A 6,380-nucleotide genomic window follows, 5' to 3' on the forward strand; every position below is an offset into this window, starting at 1 on the left:
TCCTGTCTCACCTGCATTCAAGGTGAGACAACGTTTCACCTGTGAATCTGCAGGAGATATCTATTGTGTTCAGTGCTCCAGTGTGGCCTTCTCTGCATTGGTAAGAACTGTCGTAAACTGCTTCATCAAGCAGCTCCACTCCATCCGCCAAAAGTGAAACTTCCCAGTGGCCAAATATTTTAATTCCCATTCTGACATTTAGGTCCATGGCTTTCTCTTTTCCACCCTCAGGGTGAAGGAGCAACACATTATATTCCATCTGGGTAGCTTCCAACCTGATGGCATGAATATTGATTTCTCCTATCAGAAAAAAATTTCTCGCCCCCTCCTCTCTTTTTTGATTCCTCTTTTCACCTGCCTACCACCTCTCTGGATCCCTTCTTCCTTCCCTTTCTCTTATGGTCCACTCTCTTCTCCTATAATATCTCTTCCTCTCCAGCCCTTTGCCTTTCCTATCCAGCTGCTTCACCTATTACCTGCTAGCTATCCTCCTTCCCCTTCCCTCATCTTTTATTCTATCGTCTTCCTCCTTCCTTTTCAGTCCTGAAGAAGTATCTCAACCCAATTGAGCAACTGATTTTTCATTTCCATGGATGCTGAATTTCTCCAGCATCTTGAGTGTTTTGCTTTGAATTTCTAGCATCTGCAGGATTTCTCATGTTTTTGATCCTTGCAGCAGAAGACCACGAGCGTTTCTCCTGTACCAAATAAAGTGTAAACTTGCACTCTAACTTGGAGATATGGTCTCACTCTGAAAGTGGACTGGGAGAGCATTTTCTCCAGGGGATCTCATTTCACATTTGGGTCCTGCAGACCACAGAGTATATTCTTCAGGGCAATTGTGAAAGAAAAGCGTTTTCTACTAGTTCTGCAGCCAGAGTATGAATGTGCCTTTGGAGCTGCAGGACATTGCCTGGGATGGATACAGTGGTTCATTTTATCCTCAGGCACTCACACCACAACAGGGGACTGAGAAGAACTCATTTTTCTATGCGCTGATGTTAATGCCTTTGTTTTACTTCAACCTGGAAATGATATATTCTGCTCCAGGACAGAACACATTGAGACTTTGTTTATTTGATGTGAGGTGAGAGCTGACCATGGATATTGGGTCCTAGCTGTCTAGATGCACTAGCCTGGGCAGTACAATATGGAGAGCAAGCTGTTGCCCATGTAGCAAGCTCCCCCTCTCCACGCTTCTGATGAACCCAAAGGAACGGCAGAGAACGATACAGTTTGGTACCAGCAGCATCGCAGGAGTTGCCAGTCAGCATTGACTCAATATAGGACTGCCTTACGGACTGCAGCTCTGGATTTCTCCCTCAGGAGTTTATTCCCAAAGCCAATTCCCATGAGTGGGTGTAGCCGCAAGGCAGTGGAGGTTTAAGATCAGAGTTTTCCTTCTCCTTAGATCAGGGGTCGGCAACCCGCGGCTCCGGAGCCACATGCGACTCTTTCATCTCTGTGCTGCGGCTCCCCGTGGTTTGTTAGTTTTTGAAATGTAATTCGAAATTTGAAGATTATGGTGATCTAGTACAATCTAAAAACGTTGTGGAGACCCCTTTTCCTGGCACATCCGAACCGGCTCACAATTAGCCACCGTTCCGGCTAAGGAAGATAGCCTACGGGGGTTTGTGAGTACGTGTCTTTTGGAGCATCCGCGCCCACAGGGACGGGTTGAGGGAGGCTTTAAAGCAAGGCTGTTTAGTTCAAATAAAGTTACCTTTGACTGCAGTGTCTTTATTTTAGCGCTGCGTGTAGCACACCGCTACAACGTGTTTTTTATCGCTATTAATATACATCACCACTGCCAATGCCTGACACCCGCCAGTGCGCACTTTCTTTTAATTCTTTGATCCAAGGTAGGCTAACTATGGAGTAACCTTCAACCTAACGTCTTTTTTTCGGAGTTCAAAATGTTTTTGTTGCATGCAGAAATGTAATTTCGTTTTCTCTGCAGGAGTTCATCAATTTCATTAATGCAACATATTATAGTTTGTTTATACATAGCATAAAGGCAAAAAAAAAAACCGTTGTATGCAGTGTTATTTCATTTTAAATGTCAAACGGGTTTTGTGGCTCCCAGTGTTTTCTTTTCTGTGGGAAATGGGTCCATATTGGCTCTTTCAGTGGTAAACGTTGCCGACCCCTGCCTTAGATGAACCGCCACCCACAGCTGACAAGCCTCATCTGCCCAATGCAATTGGTATTAAGGTGCCAGTAATCCCCCTTTGCCCCTTCTCCTCTCAGTAGAAATGGTTCCTCTGGTTTGGTAGCTCAGCCATACATGAAGGTCAGGAGCTGAACTTGGTTATCAGAGGCTATTTGAGGTGCATGCCATTGGGAGCATTTAATAGGTAGTGGGAGTTAGTCCCCATTATCACCTCTGGCTATAACAATCCTATGGAACTTTTTCATTTAAAATGCCCTTTATAATCAAAAATTGCCCTTTTTATGGAATACAGTGTTGGAAATGTGTGATAATGCATTTTGGTAAAAAGAACAATAGTGCAGACTATTATCTAAATGGGGAGAAGGTTCAAACATCAGACGTGCAGAGGGACTTAGGAGTCCTTGTGCAAGACTCCCCAAAGGTTAATTTACAGGTTGGGTCTGTGATAAAGAAGGCAATTGCAATGTTGGCATATATTTCAAGGAGAATGGAGTATAAAAGCAAGGAGATAATACTGAGGCTTTATGAGACACTGTCCGGCTTGGTGGCACAATAATATCAACACCGGACTCCAGAGCAAAGATTGCCGAGTTCGAATCCAAGTCGGGTGGAGCATTGAGCTAGCAACTTGGCCTCGTAAAAACAAGAATAATTTGCTACAGAAACACCATCATGATGGTTCCCTGATAACTCCACTGCTGAGTTATAAGACACTAGGCAGGCCACACGTGGAGTATTATCAGCAGTTTCGGGCCTTATATCTCAGAATGGATGTGTTGTCGTTGAAGAGAGTCCAGAAGAAGTTCATGAGGATGATTCTGGGAATGAAGGGGTTAATGTATGAGGAGCATTTGGCAGCTTTGGGCCTGTACTCACTGGAGTTTAGAAGAGTGCAGTGGTATCTCATTGGAACCTATCAAATTTTGAAAGGACTAGATGGAGTGGAAGTGGAGAGGATGCTTCCCGTGGTGGGGATATCCAGAACTAGAGGGTACAGCCTCAAAATTGAGGGTTGACCTTTTAGAACAGAGGTAAGGAGGAATTATTTTCACCAGTGAGTAGTGAATCTGTGGAATGCTCTGCCACAGACTGCGGTGGAGGCCAAGTCTGTGGGTTTATTTAAGGCAGAAGTTCATAGTTTACCTATCGGTCAGGGCATCAAAGGATATGGTGGGAAGGCAGGTGTATGAGTTTGAGTGGGATCTGCAATCAGCCATAATGGAATGGCGAAGCAGACTCAATGGGCTGAGTGGCCTAATTCTGCTCCTATATCTTATGGTCTTTTGTATTTAAGACTGTGTTGATCATTGTCACAAATGACACATTATACTATATATTTCGATGTACATGTAATAAATGTTAAGCTAACCTAATCTAAATAGTGATTTCAATTGCCCCTTTATGTATATAGAGGGGTAATTGAAATCAGAGATAATGGCAAATATTAAGTAAAGCATAAAAGAGATTTGTAAGAAATGCAAGGCAGAGAGTAACTGATATTTATCAATAGACATCAAGTAAGTGAAGCATTTTGTTAACATTGATTTAAAAAAACATGGTGTTACTAGGGCCACGAACAGGTAACAGTAGCTATTGTATCACACTTCAGTTAGTATTTAAAAGGGAGATAACAGAGGTGGTCATGATGTTTGATGGTGGGTTAGTAATACAGTAAGGGCATTTAAAATAGAAAAAGGGATATATTAAATAAAGTAATCAAACTTGGAGGATGAAAATCCTGGTCTGGTTGAATTGCATTCACATTAAAAAGAGAGATAACAGAGACATTACTGCTCCTAGTTAATAACTTTCTAGACCTGGGCATAGTGTTAGAAGACTGATGGGTAACATAACACAGTTATTAGTAAGGGAGATTGAACATGTCTGGGAAATTATAGACTAGTCCTTAATATCAGATGGATGGAATATCTTCTAAAGAGAACATCTAGAAATGAAAGGTATAATAATGAAAGGTCAGCTGAGATTTCCAAAGGGAAAATCTTGCATGTCCAAACTTATTGAATTTTTCTTGAAATGGGAACTGAAAAAGAGAAGATCATGGTAATGCAGTATGTAATTTGGATTTTTAAAAGGCCTCCAATGAGGTACCTCATTAAAGACTAATGAATGTGGAGTTCAGGGACATGGAATGGATTGCTCAGTGGCTTCAAGGCAGAAAGCAAAGAGCAGGATTAAAGAGTATTTCTTCACAATGGTAGGTGGGCCGAGCTGTTCCATGGGGATCCACGCTGGGACCATTAATGATCACGATTCACATTGATGATTTGAACTTTGGAATGAGAAGCACGGTTCCTAAACTTGTCAATGTTACCAAGGAGCAGATAGATAATTAATAGTGAGGGGGACTGAATCAGAAATAGGTTTAATATCACTGGTGTATGTCGTGAAATTTGGTGTTATGCAGCAGCTGTACATTGCAAAACATTATTATAAGAATTAAATCATAAGTGTGTGTGTGTGTATGCTTTAAAAGTTTACTTAAGGTTTAATTAAGTAAGTAATGCAAAAAGACCAAAAAACGTAGTGTAGTAGTGTTCATGGGTTCAATGTCCATTCAAAAATCGGATGGCAGAGGGGGAGAAACTGTTCCTGAATCAGAGAGTGTGTGCCTTCAGGCACTGTACCTCCTTCCTGATGGGAGCGATGAGAAGAGAGCATGTCCAGGGTGATGGGGCCCTTACTGATGGATGTCACCTTTTTGAGGCATTGCTCCTTCAAGATGTCCAGGATGCTGAGGAGGGTGTTGCCCCCCCAACCCCCTTACCAGATGGTGTTGCAGCCTGTTAGAATGCTCTCCATGGTATATCTAGCAACTTCTGAGTGTGGTGACATGCCAAATCTCCTCAAACACCTTATGAAATATAGCTGCTGTCATATCTTCTTTGTAACTCCATCGATGTGTTGGGCCCAGGATAGATCCTCAGAGCTGTTGACACCCAGGAACTTGAAATTGCTCACCCTTTCCATTAATGACCCCTTAATAAGGTCTGGTGTGTCTTACCCTTTCTGAAGTCCACAATCAATTCTTTGATCTTACTGATGCTGAGTACAACGTAGTTCCTGTGACACTACTCAACCAGCTGATCTAACCCACTCCTGCACGGCTTCTCATCACCATCTGAAATTCTGCTGACAGTAGTTGAATTGTCAACACGTTTATAGATGGTGCTTGAGCTGTGCCTAGCCACAGTCATGGAACAGTAACAAATTACAAAAGAAAACTAAGAGATAGAATTCAAATATAGGCAAGATGATACCAGTCTGTATTGGTTGTTATTGAGCTTGTGTATAGTACTGTGTATACATTGAGCCAGATTGTGAAGACAGTGTGCTTATGAGTACATAGAGAGCAAACATCAAACTTATTAATACATCCCATCATCTGTGCCCACACACTCCTTCATGAAGTTCAAAATACATAGGAAAGAAGACACAAACATCAGGCCTCCCACTTTATCCCTGCATTTGTCAGTGTGTCCAGGAACATTGTGTACAAATCAAGCTGAAGTGCCAAAAGTCTTCCAATCTGGTCCTTCAATGATACACCAGACAGTGATCCCTTTCGTTGAACAGGACTGCCAAACTTTGCTGGAAATGTGACTAACTGCTGTTTTTGTTGTATTAATATTGATAGGTTAATTAATTTGTCAGTTGTATATAAGTATTTAATTTGTAACTGTTTCCCACTGTTTCTAACTATCTCTGAATATGAGTAACACTTGGAGACAGTGGAAAGTCCTTCTGTCGTAAGGCTGTTGGGATACTCCCTGGACAAGCCTTCACTTTGGACTGCACAAGGACTGCTCTCCAACTACAGTCAGCTCAGCTTGTAACTGATAACAGTGAGTCTTTCAGAGCTTTAAGGCAAACTTGAGGACTCCATTGCAATCTTGTTTGTTATAGACAATCTATCTTTTTGGAAGCCCTTCAGGGTCAAGGATGACTTCCATTCATTCTAGTTCTATGGCTCGCAGATGGTTCATGAGACCTGTGTGACATTGGAGGGGTGAGGGAATGGAGTGGGGGGTAAGTGAGTTTAAGAGGCGGTGCATTCCATGCAGCATTTACCCAGAAGCTGGGCAAATTCTGAACACATGAAATCGATGCCTTGGTTCCATCCTGAATGTTTATTCCTCCACTTTCAACATCCATGGGTCAGGAATCCCAAAGTTAATAGGGATATTGC

Source organism: Hypanus sabinus, chromosome 13, assembly GCF_030144855.1.
Source record: "Hypanus sabinus isolate sHypSab1 chromosome 13, sHypSab1.hap1, whole genome shotgun sequence".
NCBI lineage: Eukaryota > Metazoa > Chordata > Chondrichthyes > Myliobatiformes > Dasyatidae > Hypanus > Hypanus sabinus.